Below are 18,428 nucleotides of genomic sequence, written 5' to 3'. Positions count from 1 at the left end.
AAATGTAAGAGAAATCTATAAGAAGTATATACAATGGAATATTACTTACTGTTTATATTAATAGAGTTAAAAATAAAACATATTATTTACTATTATTTAGTTCTAATTATTATTAGTTAAAGCATGACAGATTATTTACAAACAAGCATAAGCAGTGTAATCAAGAAAGTATAATTAGGAATAGCATTTGAAGAACATATAAACTTTTACAAGGAATAAATATGTTATTATTCTATTAATCATATTTTCATTACTCTTCTCTCCCTGCCCTCCCCCACACTTTACCCACTACATAATCTAAATAGAATGTCATTGTTTAAACAAAGAAAAGAAGAAAAGAAGAAGAAAAAAAAAGATAAAGAAAAAAAATGTATCAAATTACTGACCTTACTTCTCCTTTTCAAAAAGAGAAACCAGTTGAATCACAACTTGCCATTAAATCTCCAGGTATTTTGACTAGTTATGAAACAAAACATTTCTTTGCACACAGAGAATAACTTTGAATAAATCTTTTTCAAAATATTTGTTGCTTCTTGGAAATGCAGATTAATAATGAAATAAAATGATGAGAGAAAAAAAACATAGAACAAATCATTTGTTTTTTAGTCTCTTCTTCTTCTCTGAAGTCTTCCACGAAGTTTCAGTTGCCAGTCTCTTTAATGAAGGACTAGCCCATTCCATTTCTTCTATTTTATCCAAAATCTTATTTTTTTTGATAAACAGTAAAGCAGAGTCTAAGTCATCGAAAATTTTAGGACCATCAGGAAGGAAGATTTTAAGCTTGGCAGGAAACAGAAGGTATGTTTTAAACTGTGCTTTTTTAAGCTCCCTTATTAGTGGCAGAAAAACTTTTCTTTTAGCTATTACCATGGAAGAATAAGTCATTGTCAAAACGCACAGTTGTCTCATTAATCTTAACAGGAGCTTTAGCCCAAGCAGATTTAAGAACCATCTCTTTATCAAAAGATGATAGAAATCTAACTATAACTGATCTAGGATAGTTTTGTTAGAGTTAGTATTAGCTATAGATCTATGTGCTCTTCGATACCAAAAGAGAATGCTTCTGGTAAGTCTAAAGTTTTAGGAGCCATGTTGTTAAAAAAGAAGTAATATTGTTACCTTCAATATTTTCTGGCAGTCCAAAAATCCTAATGTTATTGCCTAGATCTATTTTCCAGGTCATCCAGCTTTGTTTGTAAATGTGTATTTTGTTTCAGCAGAAACTCAGTGTTGATTTCCTCTTCTTGTATTCTATTTTCCATGTCATTCACAGCTTCCTCTATGCCTGTCATCTGGATCTTCTGTTGTTGCAGGTCTATATGTAACAAGTCTATTTGTTTTGTAGTTTTTTCTATGAAGGTGTCTATTTTAGTATCCATTTTATCCATCTTAGCAGTAAGTTGCTGGATTATAATTATCAGAGACTGAAGTTCTTTCTTGATGCTGCAGTCTTGAGAATTTGTCTTACTGGAACTCATTTCAGACTGATAAACTGACAGGAAAATTTCCAAAGTGATTTCTGACAGGAATATTGTTAAGATTTCCTTTCTTTTTTAGATATAGTTCAAGAACTATATAAAACAAACATATTTGTAAAGAAAATTACTTCAAAAATTAATTTTTTAAGTAATTAATTCCTGTCAATGTAATGAAATTGGTGGAGCTGAAGAAATCTGCTGCTATCCTGTGTTCATCCTTGGCCACGCCCCTAGTGCCACTTGTATTGTCACCATTTTTTCCAATCTTTGTCCCTTAGTGACATAAGCTGTTTAGTCTCTTTTGTTAATCACTGAGCAGGATTAGTTTTTATGCATTTTGTATGAAGTGGAGCTAGACTGTTAAGGATGTTTGGGAAAGTGATGTTAAACAAGGAAAGTGCATCATCTAAAGGTAACATTTTTAGGATATTCCCGTTAAGGAGTGATAGGTTAGTCAAAATGTGTCTTTGTTGAATGCTGTAGGGTTCAGGACTGGTTATGTCATGGCATTTGGGGATATTATTGTGTTGCCTCATGGCAAAAATTAGGAAATGATCACTGAATGTGTTACTTAGACAGCAACATGAGTTAAAGTTTTGAGGGACTGTTGTCAGTATTCAGTCTAGGACTGATTATTTACACATTTGTCAATATTTGTGGGTGGCAAGATTATTTTGGAAAAGTTATACAGATTTATGGAGCATTTTGGGGTGTCAGAAGATAGGTGAGTCCAATCTATGTTTAGGTAACCTAGCATGATAATTTCTAGGTGCATGCCGTCTGATATCCAACATCTTCTGATGTGCTGATTTTATCACTTGAAAATATATATGTATATGTGTATGTATATATGTATATATATATATATATATATATATATATATATATATATATATATATATATATATATATATATATATATATATATATATATATACATATATACATACACATATACTGTGTGTGTATATATATATATATATATATATATATATATATATATATATATATATATATATATATATATATATATATATATATATATATATACATACACATATACTGTGTGTATATATATATATATATATATATATATATATATATATATATATATATATATATATATATATATATATATATATATATATATATATATATATATATATATATATATACATATACATATACATATATATATATATATATATATATATATATAGATAGATAGATATATGTGTATAACAAGACATGCCTGCCAATCGATGTGGCTTAAAACTGCATTGAAGAGTGCTTGAGGCATCTGCCACAAGTTATTCTGAAACACCTTCTAATAATTTGAAAGTATTGCATGGAAAGGCAGCTAGGAACAAAAAGGACACTAATGGCATTTGTACAGTCTCACAACAAATGTGCTATTATTTATTTATTTATTTATTTTTTTATTTATAACTAGCTCTGGCAAAGCCCTGTATCTCTATAATGCTACTTGTGACAGCAGTTTCTTTGTTGATTGTTGGATTAGTAATTAGTCCCAATGTAAACCCTAATACTGAAAAAGGAAAAATATAAGCAGGAAAGCTTTTCCTCATCCTTGGAAGCTTTGTATTAACCAATACTTAGATAGTTCATTTACAGATTAGCAAAGGATAACCACAGTAGCTTTGCATTCAGTTCAAGTATTCTGCATATGTTACTATCAGTACTTTCTGATTGTGCTTGGATTGTGAATTATGCCTGTTGGATATAATATTTAGTACTAACACAAATCTCTCTGCCACGTGACTACTGCAAACAGCATCAATGAAATTATAGCGGCTCAAAAACATTAAGCAATACAGCAGTTACTAGTTATTTAGTAGTGTGCACATCAGCAGGAGGAACGATGGTAGTGGAGAAACAATACAACTCAGAAATGACACTGCTATGTAATGCCAGACTAATTAACTAAATAAAAACATTGGTAGATAGTTATAATTGCAGGTACTAATACAATATTTTCATGTCCTTGTGTTACGCAGCAGCTAAGTCACTCAGAGCATTATTCACTTGGTATGATGTAGACCTTAAGTATTGTAATGATCACAAAAAGCCAACTTTCTGTATAATTACTTACCCTGATGAACATTCAGTTTAGGGGTTATTGCAGGAGTGTGGCAGTCTATAGCACTGGGAAATTTAAAAATGGCATGCTGTGATGGAAAACTGTGAAGGTGACTGCAGACATGTTGGGGGGAGGGGTTGATGCAGGTGTGACAATCAGGAGATCAGGATATGTGTGCAGAAAAACACGAGGTTGAATTACATTCCTTTTAAATGACCCAGGACAAGGCATAAAGTAAAACTATCTGTGGGTGTCATACATAACAGAGGCAAGGCAGTATGCTCATGAATTTAGGCAAAATATCTATTTGTATCATTATATCTATTACACAGTAGGGTGGGAAGCCTATTTATAATACATCGGCTACTGTGATTTCACTATTATGCTGTATGCTCTCCAGTTCTATATAGTGTAATTTTTGCATAATTTTACATACATATAGTTTTTGTTTGTAGAGTGAGACTCTCACAGGAACAAGTTGCTCGCTTGAAAGCTGTTTCAGCAGCAGGAGGAAGCAGTTCCATTTGAGAACTTGCAGGATCAAATTTGAGCAGTTATAGAACTTGATATGTGTTTAAATAGTATCCTACAGAGCATTCAGTTTATTGATCATCGAAGGAGTGTGGTTATCTATGGGGCTGGGAAGTTAAAAAATAGTAAAGTTCTGGTTTTAGACCAGGTGCGGTTCATGGCACAGGTGATTACTAAGCCCATGTCAAAATCTGCATATACAGCCTTGGTGTGTGTGGACCTCCATTTAAAAGTTCTGAAGGTCGGGGTATTCTGTGATACAGTTATCCCTTATTTTTTGAGAGGTGAGTATTAATCTGAGCAAGTGACAACCCTAAAGTCCCCTCCCACATCCCACCTGCACCCCCTCCTGATTGTTGTCTAAATACCTCACCTGCAGGTCTACCCCTTTTCACTATCACCACACTTACCTTGCTTGAACTCAGCTACTGTGTTTGGATAAGGTGCAGTAGCCCCATTTGTTTGCATGGTTGCTGCACTTCTCCCAAATATTTAATTGTGTTTGAGCAAAAGCAACAACCTGCGTGAGCTACAACATGCTCAAGTTCCTGCATTCAGGACAGCGTTCTTCAAATGCCTGGGACCTAGGCCCTTGTAGCAGATCCAAAATAGATTCTAGTTTTGTTAACAACCCAAATGCAATGTCCTCATAAAGAAAACAGTTATAAGTAAGAAGATAAGAAGTTACCTACACCAGTACAGAGAACTTTGAAATGTATTTTGCTTGTTTGCTTTTAGGTTTGTTTGGCGAGGTAGTTGTAGTTCTGGTCTAGTATCACAATTAAGCATTTAATTGATTGAATGCAGGGAATGTTTTCTCTTAATAGATATAATAGGAGCAGGTTTTTTGGTCATATTTACAAAATAGATTTGCATTTTTTTTAATTTAAAATAATGTAGGCATCATGCAGCCATGATTTCCAGTACTAAGAATCTATCCTGAATTTTCTTTTTTATTATTGAATAGTTGGTATCAGAACATAGTAAAGTTATATTGGCTAAGTACTGGATAATGGTGAGGTCACCACTGTTGTTTGGAAAACATTTTAATAATAGTAGGCTCTCCAGGCCAAGAGGTTCTAGCCTAGGAATTAGTTAAGAGTGGATTATATTGTTTAAGACTTTGGATACATCTAAAAATAAGAAGGAGCCACAGAGCCATTAGTACTAAATTGCTGCAGGTAAGTAACAACTTATATTCTCTAATGGACCACTTGCACTACTGGAAAGAAAATAACAGTGGTTATAAAAGTGTAGTAAGTATAGCTAATAGTACAGAGACAAGAAGAATGAGGAAAGAAAACTGAATGAACGAGTGTAACTAAGAAAAAAAATAGCAAGCAACAACAGTGAGAGAAAAAAGAGAGAGAAAAGGGAAGAATACACACATCACCAAAGGTTCAACTGGAAAACTTAGTACTGCTTTTGGAAATAATGAAGTAGGTAAGGAAAGAATATGAAAGCTGCAACCTATTAAGTGAGGCAGGATAGGAAGAGGGGTAAGTTAAAGATAGCATGGCAGTTAAAGATATGCAAACAGAGTGACTGGTAAACCTTCTGTATATAATTATGGATATTAATCTATAGAATCCCTTCAGTACAGATACACCTGATAGGTCTTTATTTTAAATACACTGCAAACAAGCAAAACCAAACATAAAGCAAGGTCATAATACAAGACTTGTTTCAATAAATGCAAGAAGAGTAGGCAACTTAGAAATGTATTTAATGTCAGACGTATAACTGCAACAGCAATTAATATACTAATAATCCTCAAATATACAACTAGAACTAATCAACATCAAATGTAAAGAAGATATGATGCAACATCATAAATACAGGCAATTTAACAAATAATAAAAGTAGTTCCTAAAAGCCTGCTTAATGAAGCAACACATTACCTGGGCTTTAATTTTTAGGGGCATTAGTTTCCATAATTTTGGATTAATGACCTACAATAGGGTACCATCATGCTGGCTTTAGGACTTTTGTGTATCAATAAAGAATTTTAAGGAGATTAACAGATGCATGTTATAATTTGTATTCTCAAACAAGCTGGTTGGATTTAATTTTGTGTCTCAGTGCCCAGTAACTAAGTGATCATAAATTGTTACAATGAAGACTCCAATACAGAGAATTAGCAAAATCATGCAGTGCATTTGGAAGAAAAACAGATGTTGTTAAATACATTGCATGAAATACCTTTAGGTAGAACGGAACTCTTCAGGAGACATGGTATAAGTGATGATGGAGCTGCTATGGCTTAGTATTTTTCCATTACGTTATCTATTTAATCTTCTCAGTCATCCAAGCAATTTATTTGATATGTAAGCTACTGTTTTGCCATGCTTTAAGCAAATCAAGCTTTTAACAGTGAAGTCAAGATATTTCAAATAATTTTGTGGATGTTCCTTCAAACATAGTTAACTACAGGGTCGTTGAGGATACTCGATTGATATTGAGAATCATTGAGATTTAGTTTCCGATGCTTTTAATAGAAAGCCTGATATGATGAGCTAGAAATAAAGGATATGAAATTCTACCCAAATGACTGCTGGAATCATTTAATATCAGGACCATTACATAGTATTGTGGAATCATGCATGTCTTGAATCTGGTTTAACCATTGGTCTGGTATACAAAATATATGAAAATGTTAAAGAGAAATCTGAAATTTGGGCAGTTAATGTTGGTGATGCCTACCCTTCCTGGATAATAGCAAGGTTCTATAAAGGTCTAAATTTAACTAAGGATATCTGAGGCATTTTTTTATGATCTTAAACAATTAAATTATGTAAGCACATCAAATGCTTCAGTTATAACTGAGAGCCTTAAAAGTCATCATCTGCTGCTGGACTTCCTTAAAAGACATCAGATGACTGAAAGGGTTATTGCTGATCCATTTCTTAAAGTGGATTTAGACATGTTATTAATAATCAACTTGCAATAAATGCAATGTGGTTTTGGTTAAAGGTGATTTAAAGGTAATTAATGTTTTAACATGTCTTATATTCAGATCATATTATCTTACCTTAGAATGTGTTATGTCAGCTATGATAGACTTTACTAAGAAAACCCAGGTCAGAAACATTACTAGTAATTTATTATAGTACACTTATGTGGCTTGCAGTTCTTTAAAATTGTTAACTGCAAATCTACTTCTGTATTTTACTTCCTTATTCTGGTCCTTTGCATAACAGTCTGAGCTGACACTTTAATTGCATGCTCCTTATTTAAGAAACATATTTCCACAAATTCTGATGGATTATCAAACCAGTTCTTAATATTTTACGACCACATACCCTTATCAGCAAATGCTGTATTACATTTCTGTATAATGTGCAACTGCTCAAAACATGACTAGAATTATCAGTGTCCTTTATACCATATGGAACTTGTAGGAGAGGTTACTATTATTTAGTTTGTGCTGCAACACAGTACCCAATCGCATTTTAGGATCATACTTTATAAATGCTGTTTCCTGCAGCCTAACCACTATTTTATTTTACATTTTAATGTTGAAAGGCTTTATTACAGAAAGAATTTCACCTTGTTGGCTTGAAAACATTTTTCTCTTTCATAATCATCAACGGATTAACCACATTAAAGTTACCAAAAGCCTAATCTAAATGTACAAAACAGCAGATGCAAAATTTGTTTCTGAATCTATGCATATGCTGTAGAACCAACTAATCACCTGTTTGTATTTACTAGGTAAATAAGCAAACTGTATTTAGTATTAGAGAATATAATTTAGTTGTGCTTTAAACTCTTGTAAAATTACTGAGGCAAGCAATTTAAATGAATTATCATCATTGCTGGATCACCTAAATCTCCATTTTACAGATCAGAACAATTTATAGGTTCATAGATTCATAGGTAGGTACTAGGCTATTGGCCCTAGGGCCTATACAAGCCTAGCCAAAAAGGTACCCTGGCTATCGCCACCCAAGAAAATAATTTTTCTGTGCCCCTGTCAAGCAGAACCACAGAAGTGATTCCCGGATTGACTTTCCTATTACCCATCAGATCATCAAGATTTTTCTTGAAGAGTGCTAATGAGGAGCTCTGTTTGACACAGATAGGTAGTCTGTTCCAGAGTATGGGAAGTCTCTGGGACAGGAATCTATCCCTCCAGTATGTTCTGTTTATTGTTGTGACAAGGTTTAGGTCCCTAGAGTGTGTAGCTCAGAGGGATTGGGATTTCTTTAAGTGGAGCATGTCCAACAGCTCTGGGTTTGACATAGCTTTGTATGTTAGGCAGAGATCGCCTCAGAGTAGGTGATATGCGATGGAGTAAAGCTGGAGTTTTTTTAGATGGTCTGCGTAAGGCATCTGTTTGAGGCCAGTAATCCTCTTTGTGAGGTATTTTTGCAGCCTTTCCAGTTGTTGTAGATGTCTTGTGAAGTACATACCAAAAGGGGTGTTGTACTCTATAATGGGTCTAATGATTGATAAATAGAGGGGAACAATGACCTCTTTTTTTCTGGATGAGAAACCTTTTGTGATGAGGTGTGCCACGTAGAAGGATTTCCTGACCACTGTGGCGATGTGATTATCAAAGGAGAGACTACTGTCCACCTGTGTCCCAAGGTCTCTTATCACACTTTCGGTGTTAAGTAGACTACCACCTATGTGGTAGTTCATGGGTACAGAGTTTTTACCAAAGGGGATGACAATGCACTTTTTGGCATTGAGCTTGAGACCATGGCTTTGACACCAGGCATCTGTCTCAGTGAGGCCCTTTTGTAGGATGTCCACATCGTTAGGAGTTTCAATTATGGCTCCTAGTTCGCAGTCATCTGCAAATTTAGTTTGCCAAAGACCTTCTGTGTTAGCCTGTACTTCAGAGAAGTAGATACCAAACAGGAGAGGAAGGGTACTCCACTTGTCACTGGTCTGAAGTCTGATTTGGAGTCTGCTACTTTCACAGTGTGGGTTCTGTCAGTAAGCCAGTTGACAACCCATCTTATGACATAGGGATTTATACCTAGTTTAGTGAGTTTATCTATAATTCCAGAGTGAGGGATGGTGTCGAACACCTTGGCGAGATCTAGATAGGCTGTGTGAACCACCTTACCCTCATCTATGGCTTTGGTGACTATTTCAAAGAAGTCTATTAGGTTTAGGAGACATGATCTGCCTTTTACAAACCCAAACTGTGTGTGGCCCAGAGTTTGGAGGTCTCAAATTTCTTTGTTTATGAGTTCCATGATGATATGTTCCATGACCTTGCAGACCAGGCTCGTCAGGCTAATGGGGCGGTAGCTCCTGGGGTCTGTTGTGGCCCCCCCTTTGTGGAGTGGGATAACTGTCGCGGTGTGCTATTCAATGGGCACAAAGCCTGAGGTGAGGGTATGATTGAACATGGTACTTAGGTGGGGTACCAGTTCATTCTGTAGTTCATGTAGAAGGCAGCCTGGGATGTTGTCAGGTCCCATGGATGCTGTGTTCTTGGCTTTGGAGAGTGAGGTTTTTACCTGTGCAGCTGTGATTACAGGAACTTTGCATTCTTTCGGTATAAAGATGGGCCCTTTAGGGGGAGAGAGGGGGGTAAAGTTAGCACTGAACCTATAAGCCAGGATGTTGGCAATATCAGTTGGCTCTGTATATTTAGTGTCATTGTGCTGTAACTCAGAGCAGATCTGACTGTTGCCATTGAGATTCTTGACATAGCTATAGAATGCTTTGTGGTTGTCTTAGAATCAGTGGCGATTTTGTTTTCATAACTAGCTTTGGAGGATTTTATGAGGGATCTCAGCTTCTTACTGAGGCTGACCAGGGAGTTCCTCCAATCGTGGAATTTTACTCTTTTTTGCAACAGTTTCTTTCTTCTTTTGTAGAGTTTGTTTATGGCAGAAGACCACCAAATTGGCTTCCTTTTTTTGGAGGATAGCATCTTGGTTCTGTTAGGGATAGCACGATCCATGCACTCGTGTAAGTGCTTATAAAGTGCATTTGTGTAGGATTCAGCAGTCGTACCTCTATTGTCCATCTGCATGGCGTGAAGTTTGCCACTTCTGCCTTAAGAAGCATGAAGTTAGCTTTGGAGACATTTTTTACAGTTGTTTTCCTAATGGGGGGTGGGAGCGGGATGTGGATGTCTAGGGTGATTAGCTTGTGGTCGGATCTGATCAATGAGGAGCTGACCTCTGGTGTGGAACACCAGTCACCTATGTTGGTGATGACCAGGTCTAAGATATTGCTGCCCCTGGTGGGGGTGTGGATAAGTTGATCCAAGGCGTTAGAATTGATGATTTCCAGAAAACGTTGAGCAAAAGAGTTGGTACATGAGTAATTTTCCCAGTTAATGGTAGGGTAGTTGAAATAACCCATTATTAGAGTGTTGGGTTGTACCTTAATATTTTCCAGTGTATCAAGAAAAGAGGTGTGGGAATCCTTGGGCATGGTGGGGGGTCTGTAGCAAGCTACAATCTGGATTGCGGTTTTGCCCAGAGTTAGTTGAATGTAGATAATTTCGGATGCATTATACTGAGCAACTAGCTTGGAGGTGTGGATATCCTTAATGAATATGGACATGCCTCCACCTTTAGTGTTTCTGTCCGGGTTTGGTGACCAAAAGGTGTGGTATGAATTATAGCATGGTAATGCAGGGCTGCTCTCTGGAGCTTTGAACCAGGTCTCTGTCACTGCACAGATGTCAATGTTCTCCATTTTAAAGAGTGCCTCAAGTGAGTGCATTTTGAGGTTTAGACTTCTAGCATTGAGTAGCATTACCCTCAGATTTTGCTTGCTTGTACCTGTTACGGTGGTGAATTTGTCATTTGAACCTTGCCTAAAAAAGGCACTATAGGGTTGGCAAGAGCCTTTGCCAGTATCCGGAATCCCAAGGGTGACAGGTGCAGGCCATCTCTGGCAAAGAAGTGTGGTCTGTCAGTCATGTCACCCCAGGCAGACAGATACTGGATTCCCTTAGAATGACACCAAAAGCTTAGCCAATTGTTAAAGTCAATCGTTTTGTCCTTGTACTGTGGTATAATTCTGGGTGATGGCAGGATGCTACTCAGGGCTAGGGTCATACCTGCCTGGGCTACAATATCAGATAGCTCCTCCATGTCTCTTTTCATGTAGTCCTGGGAGGTACGTCTCAGGTCATTCACACCAACATGGACAATGACAGAGTCATATTTGTACTTGTTGTGGAGTGACCTGCGTGCGTGTGTTATATGGCGGATCCTGGCACCTGACAGGCAGCTGACAGTAACTTTTTCCTTGTTTAGCCTGGTGAGTGGAACATCAGTGTGCCTGCCTATAGAGTGACCTATGACTAGAGTGCTGGGTACGTTATGCCTTATGGGCTGTAGTTGAGTGGCACACTGAGTATGTGGGCTATGTGTCATTTGGGTTGTGTTGAGGGGTGGAGGTTGCTTGCATTTCTGCTTTGGAGGTCTCTGTTGTTTGGTCAGATTTGTACTGAGAGCCTCTGTGAATGTAGGTGTGTGTTTTGTGCTTCTATGTGTGTTTTTTGGTGGTGTAGGTTTTGAGGGACTATGTGATGAGTGTGGTGTGGTGCAAGTCTTTAACTTCTCCTCTTGACTGTCTAGGTCAGTCTTCGGTGAAGAGAGCTTTGCTTCCAGTTTGGCTATATAAGTGCATCTCTCACAGGTCGTAGTGTTGGGTGGTAGGAGGAGAGGGTTGTCCGTGTACATGAGGCATTTGCAGCATTGTCCCAAGATGCCCAGATTTATCAGGTAGACAGGAGAAAACACTGGGAGCTGAACTTTAGACATGCCCGAATAGGTGCTTATTTATTAAGTACTAAAAACTGTTTTTCTCTAGACAAGTGAGGAAAGTTGAGTGCTGTATTAATTTGTAACTTATTTAGTGCTTACAATGAATTCTGAACAAGTGCTGAGCTCAAAGAAATAGATTTGAGTGCTAAAACTAAAAATCTGGCTAGTTGCAAGGGAAAATTTGAAGAACAGACTTTATGGTGCCAGGAATAGTTTAAACCCAGTTAAGTGTGTGTGTGTGTGTGTGGGGGCTTAGGAGCTCACAAACAGTCCTGGACACAGGACTGTTTTTAAGAAGCTGAAGAAGATTCTTTCTCTTAAACAGTGTTGGAAGTGAATAAAGTTTTATAGTGAATACTTAATATATTGGCCCACACTTGAAAAAGATGTCATTACACATGCCTTCTGGACCTGAAGCCTTACATTTGTAGTTTCCTTATGTACCTTCCTATATTGTCAGAGGTTATTCTAAATGCCAATATGTACATTGATTTTACCATGAGGAAGTTGCAGTTACCTGAATGTTGTTGCTCATAGGTTCACACTAGGCTAACTGCCCTTGGGGACCATTTTAAGCATAGCCAATTACCTCCTGTGAGATTCAAACCTTGTACTTTGTGTTTATAAGGTAACCACCTTAACCATTAAGCCACCCTCTTATTATAATGTTTGCTCCTGACTGCCTCATATATGCTAGTCTGCAGACTGTGTTCCTCCTAAATATGTCTGAACTTCAGTCCAACATGTTCTTTTCTTTCCCATTTTAATAGTAATTAACATTCTTCCCATCTTTCATATAGAAGACCTTTTTTAAGTTAATTTCTGAAATATGTCTTAATTTTGCTTGCTTCAGTCTGTTATACTTCTCTTTAGTTCTTCTTTTCAACCATTTCTTATAGTCTTTTATATTCCTGTATTCCTGTTTCTTCTATTTTCAACTATTCCCAGTCAAAACAATTTTTTGTCTTACAGCTCCCCTTATTGTAGTTATACAAATTCAGCATGACCTTTTATACATGTGTTTATACAAATTTCTACTTGTACTATGGAAATTACTTCTTGGTTCATGCTGAAATAGGCAATGTATTTCCTTAACTACCAATTAAGTCACATTTTTACTCTTGTCAAATTTTAATGCAATGTTTATTTGCCCAGAGATATTATGCCAGATCAATAATCTATTATCCATTAAACATATAATCTGAGGGAGGTGGTCACTTCCACTTCTGTTTACCAGAGACTCAGTTAAGGTTGGACAAAGGCAGCAGTTGCCCAGGGTGCAAGCATTTGGGGTGGGGGGCTGATTAGTATCAGCTGGAATTACGGAGGTGCAACAGAGACGTTATCACCAATGCCAGCATTTGCTCATTTAAATAGCTGTGACAGTTTAAAGAATGTCTACATGTTAGTCATTAACTGTATTAAAAAGTGTTGCTCCATTTCAGAGGAGTGTAAAAGAGCTTTTCTGATCCTCAATCTGTGGAGGTGCACCAATCTGGGAAAGTGCCCAAGGTGCCAAATGTATCTAGCTACTGCTCTGTTTATTATTATATGATGGCCACTCTATGTTTTTAGCTGAGTAGATAGTTTATAGTTCCATAGTTTGTCACAGACCTAATTTTATCTAAAGTCTATATCCCTTGCTGGTACCACCACTGCTCATGTAACCATTCAAGATTAATAAGATCTGAATCATAATACATTTCAAAATATTGTTTTCTTGCATAATCACCCTAAGAAATAATGAATTAATGTGCTTTGGATATTTTTTTCTCTTTAAGTGTTACTTATAATTACTGAATAGTCCTATCATTTTACTGATGTCTCCAGTTAATGTGTTGTTCTTTTTTTTATGAGTACATTTCTCAAAATATGCACTTTTTCTGACTCCCTGCTATTTGTTATTTGATATATACTAATTATTATTTCTATTTGTATATATATAGAATTCACCCTGACGAAATTGCTGAAAGCTCAAATTACTAAAAACTCATTTCACTGAATCTCGTTTCACTGAAGTGAAGTAATGGCACTGTGTAGAGTACTGTAAGGCAAGTAAAAGGCATATGCCCTTTTCCCCACTGTAGTGTGATCCTGGAGTTAGTATATATAGTTAGAGGGGGTGTGGGGAGCGTGGTATATATTGTCTTCTGGAAAGAGTTAGTCATTGGTGTTGTAAGTATGCGTGTCTATGGTTTACAATGTATTGTTTTGATACTTTCGGTAAAATCTAATACAAAACCAAAGTAGGTGGGGGGCTATGGCCCCTCATGTGGGTGGCTGTACCCCCCCACACCCCTAACTTTGGGGAAAAAGGCACATACCTTTTACTTGCCTTACAGTATGCTACACAGTCCCAGTACTTCACTTCGGTGAAATGAGATTCGGTGAAATGTGTTTTCAGTCATTTGAGCTTTCAGCAATTTGATCAGGATGAATTCAAATGCAGGGAAATGATATATATATATATATATATATATATATATATATATATATATATATATATATATATATATATATATATATATATATATATATATATATATATATATATATATATATATATATATATATAGATGGAAATGTGTGTTTTGTTGCCAGCAGTTTTTATAATGTCGTCATCAGTGTTGGTTTTATGTCTAAATTTACCTTAATGAATAAGATTAACAAGTCTGATCTTTTTGAACATCCATAACAACTGCTTATTTTTTTAAAAAAAAAATCCCTTTTAAATTATCACTTATGACATAGACAGTCATACATTTATATAAGTGAAACAGAACCATACTGACATAATTTTAGTTTCAAGCATTATACATCATTTACAATCTATCCAGTGATTGTCAAGTCAAACTTTACATAGCTCATTCATATCTAGTCTTCTTTTAAACCTCATTCCTCCCCTGCATGTATTGTTCCCACAGTTACCATTTTTTATATGTAATTTGCTGTGGGTCTATACTAGAATCGTGAAAGCTGACGTTCACGAATACAAGTTCATTGACACATAAACGTCGAAGTACATAAACAGCGAAGTACAAAAAAAGCGAAAATGAGAATGCCGAACATATTCCGGGAAGCAACAGCACCATACAGGTAAGGTAAACCTAACTGAACAAACCTAATGTAAAACAATTTTTCAAATGTTTCTGCAGGGGGGGGCAAGCCCCCCTGCACCCCCTACCCCCCACTTAAATATACCAACTCCGAGACTGCACTACAGTGGGGAAAAGGATTTATTTCCTTATCCCCACGATCATCCTGCTGGCCAAAAAAATCCATTCGGCATTCTGAAATTCGCTTTTTTCATACTTAGCTGTTTTAGTACATCAATGTTTATGTGTCGATGAACATGTATTCGCAAAAGTCAGTATTCGCGATTCTAATATAGACCCATTTGCTCCTACCCTTTTCTAAAGAGCCCATTTCCAGTTGTTTTATCTCTGTTACAATATTCACTACTTCTAGTACAGTTGGCTTAGACTTTGATTTCCATTTTTAGTAATTGCTTTTTTTTGGCAGCCACTATAACCAGACTCAGCAAGACCTTGCTATGTCTAGGCAATTAAAATTCTGCATCATAGCTCAAAAAAATAATTTCCTTAGTTATACCAATTTGCACACCCAGTATCACTGACAGAGTAGTCTGCAGGAAATCGTTAAAGTCTGCCAACTCATTACAGTCCCATAAAATATGTTCCCAATTACCTCTTTCTTCCCCATCACACTTCCAACATTTGCTGGTTCTGAAAAGGTAGTATAATTCTGAAATGCAAAATCAGAAGGATCCCTCATCCATGTTTCTTCTATATTTGTTATGACTATCACTTGGATTTAATTTAACTTTTTATCTGTAACTTCTTTGCTTATCTTGCTAAAGTCCATGTTATTATATGTTATCCCTCCATTTCTATGTGAATTCCTCTGCTTACTCAGCCCATAATATTTTATTTTATTCATTCTGCTTTTGTTTAACAGGTTTGTATGACTGGGTTTAGTAAAAAAAAAAAAAAAAAAAACGTTTCAATGAAGGCCCCATGTAGACAAGCGCTCCGGCATATTACAAACATGTTTATATAGACATTCAGTAAGATATATGAACAGACCATTATTAATATACATTAACAATTACACATTTGTTTCTTAATAATATTGCATTCCTATGAAATAAAGGCAAATTATTACAGTATAAAAGAATGTTGAACATTGAGTATTTAAAGAGGTATATTAGTGAGTTGGTCAAACAGATAATAAAGCACATTTTCAGTGCTTAGGAATTCAAAGAAATGGAGGTGGGGAAGGAACAAGATAGGAAAGAAAGTGCTAATATTGTAGTTAATAGGTGGTCTATAAAACAGATTCGGATATTTTATATATATATATATATATATATATATATATATATATATATATATATATATAGGTCTACCTGAAAATGCCGAAATCACAGATCACTGACAATGAGAACACAGACACCAGAAGATCGACAACGGAGAAGACTGACAGTTGAGAATCCCGATGCTGAGAACACTGACATGTTATAGTAAGTGTCCGATAGGGAAGGACATTAGGGTCAGGGTGTGGGTAAGGTAAGTGTGTGATAGTGATGAACGTTAGGGTAGGGTGTGGGTCAGGTAAGTGTGCGATAGTGACTGAGTTTAGGTTTAGGGGCGGGTTAAGTGAGTTAGGGTTAGGGTGCGGGTAAGGTAAGTGTGCAATAGTGACGGAGTTGAGTGTTAGGGGTGGATTAAGTGAGTTAGGGTTAGGGTGCAGGTAAGGTAAATGTGCGATAGTGACAGACCTTAGGGTTAGGGTTTGGGTAAAGGTAAGTGCATAGATAGTTGTGTATGTAAGGTTTAGTGTAGGTTTGTAAGGTTTATGGTGTGCTTGTGTTGTGTGTGTGTTTTTTGGGAAGGGTATTTGTTTTGTTGATTGTCGGGATTTTGGTTTGTTGGGCATGTGATGTTTCGTGTTTTTGAACTTTTTTTTTTTTTCAGTTTTTTTCATGTCGGTTATTTCGTTGTTGGTGTTTTGGCGTGTCAGGTGTTATCAGGTCGACCCACACACACATATATATATATATATATATATATATATATATATATATATATATATAGATAGATAGATAGATAGATATCTGTCATAAAGGTTATTTTTTTTTATTTATTTTATTTTATTTTATTTTTATTTTACATTTGTTAACCGGGGGTGTCTGACTGAGCCGAAAAGGCCCTTTTTCAGCAAAGGCCCGGGGAGAAAAGCTCCACAAAGAAAAATTACAGACACATTTAGTTATTTAGACATAATCAGTATACACACAAATTACAAGAGACATGTTTTTACAGTGGCATGCGGCACAAACAGTTACAGTGGAGAGAACAATCAAAAAAGATATTAATTTTAAAAATAAAGGTAAGTAATAGATTTGTGGTGTACAGCTGAACTTTGGAATGTAGGTAGAATACATACATAGTACACAGGTACAGTACATACATTGTAGATTAGCCAGTGTTTGTGAGTAAGATTGAAAAACTATTATAAATTGCTCTAGATTTAGTATGCATATGTTATCTGCTTTCACTAGCCTGGGGAGCAATCATGGCACTGCCAACATTGCTTGAGATGTTGCCTGATGAGGTCTTTAAAGGAGGCTTTGGATGATGTGTTTTGAATGCTAGTAGGGACAGAGTTCCATTTTTAGCCACCGAACTACTATATAGTGCATCTCCAAAGCTATTGTAGCTGTTGGTGACTTCTAGTAGTAGTTTGCTTGATGATCTAAGAGGCCTTTTGGCTGAGTGATGTTGTACTAGGTTTTTGAGGGCAGGACACTTATTGGGGAGGTAATAGATAGAATGACAGAGGCAGAGCTGATTGTAGGTTAGGAGGTTGGGCAGTTCAAGCCAGTGGAGCTGTCTCAAAGCAGTACAATGATGAGTTCTATATGAGCAATTTGCAGCAAAATGGGCAATTCTGTTATAGCAAGCTTCCATTTTGCTTAGTTCAGTTTTGTTGAGATTAGTCAGAATGGGAGATGCATAGAGTAGGGTGGATAGAGGTTGGGAGCGAGCAATGGCTGATCTTGTGTTGCTGGCAAGAAATGGTTTGATATGGTAGAGTGACCCCAGTTTGGCATGTACTTTTTTAATAGTTAAGTTCAGATGACTATCAAATTTTAGGTGGGAGTCTATGGTTATTCCCAATAGCTTAGCCTGTGCCACTGGAGCAATTGGAGTAGCATTTGTGGAGTAGATAGTGAATTGACTGTTAGTGTTTTTGTTAGAACTGGTTATAATCATAAGCTGAGTTTTCTTTGGATTGAGGATAAGTTGGGCTTTGGTAAGGTAGTTTTCAATGTCAGAGAATGCTAGTTGAGTTGTTTGCAGGAGGTTGGGAATGTTTTGTGCAGCACAGATTAAGGTAGTGTCATCTGCATACTGAATTATAGATGCATGCTGTGTGGAGGTGTGGAGGTCATTTGTGAAGACTGTGAATAGTAGTGGTCCTAAGACAGAACCCTGTGGGACTCCTATAGTTATGGGCAGCTGAGGAGAGAGATAATTT

The sequence above is a fragment of the Protopterus annectens genome, chromosome 8.part0 (assembly GCF_019279795.1).
Source record: "Protopterus annectens isolate FY-2018-M chromosome 8.part0, PAN1.0, whole genome shotgun sequence".
NCBI classification, from domain to species: domain Eukaryota; kingdom Metazoa; phylum Chordata; order Ceratodontiformes; family Protopteridae; genus Protopterus; species Protopterus annectens.
The sequence above is the reverse complement of the archived record's forward strand: the minus strand, read 5'-3'. Positions refer to the sequence as shown.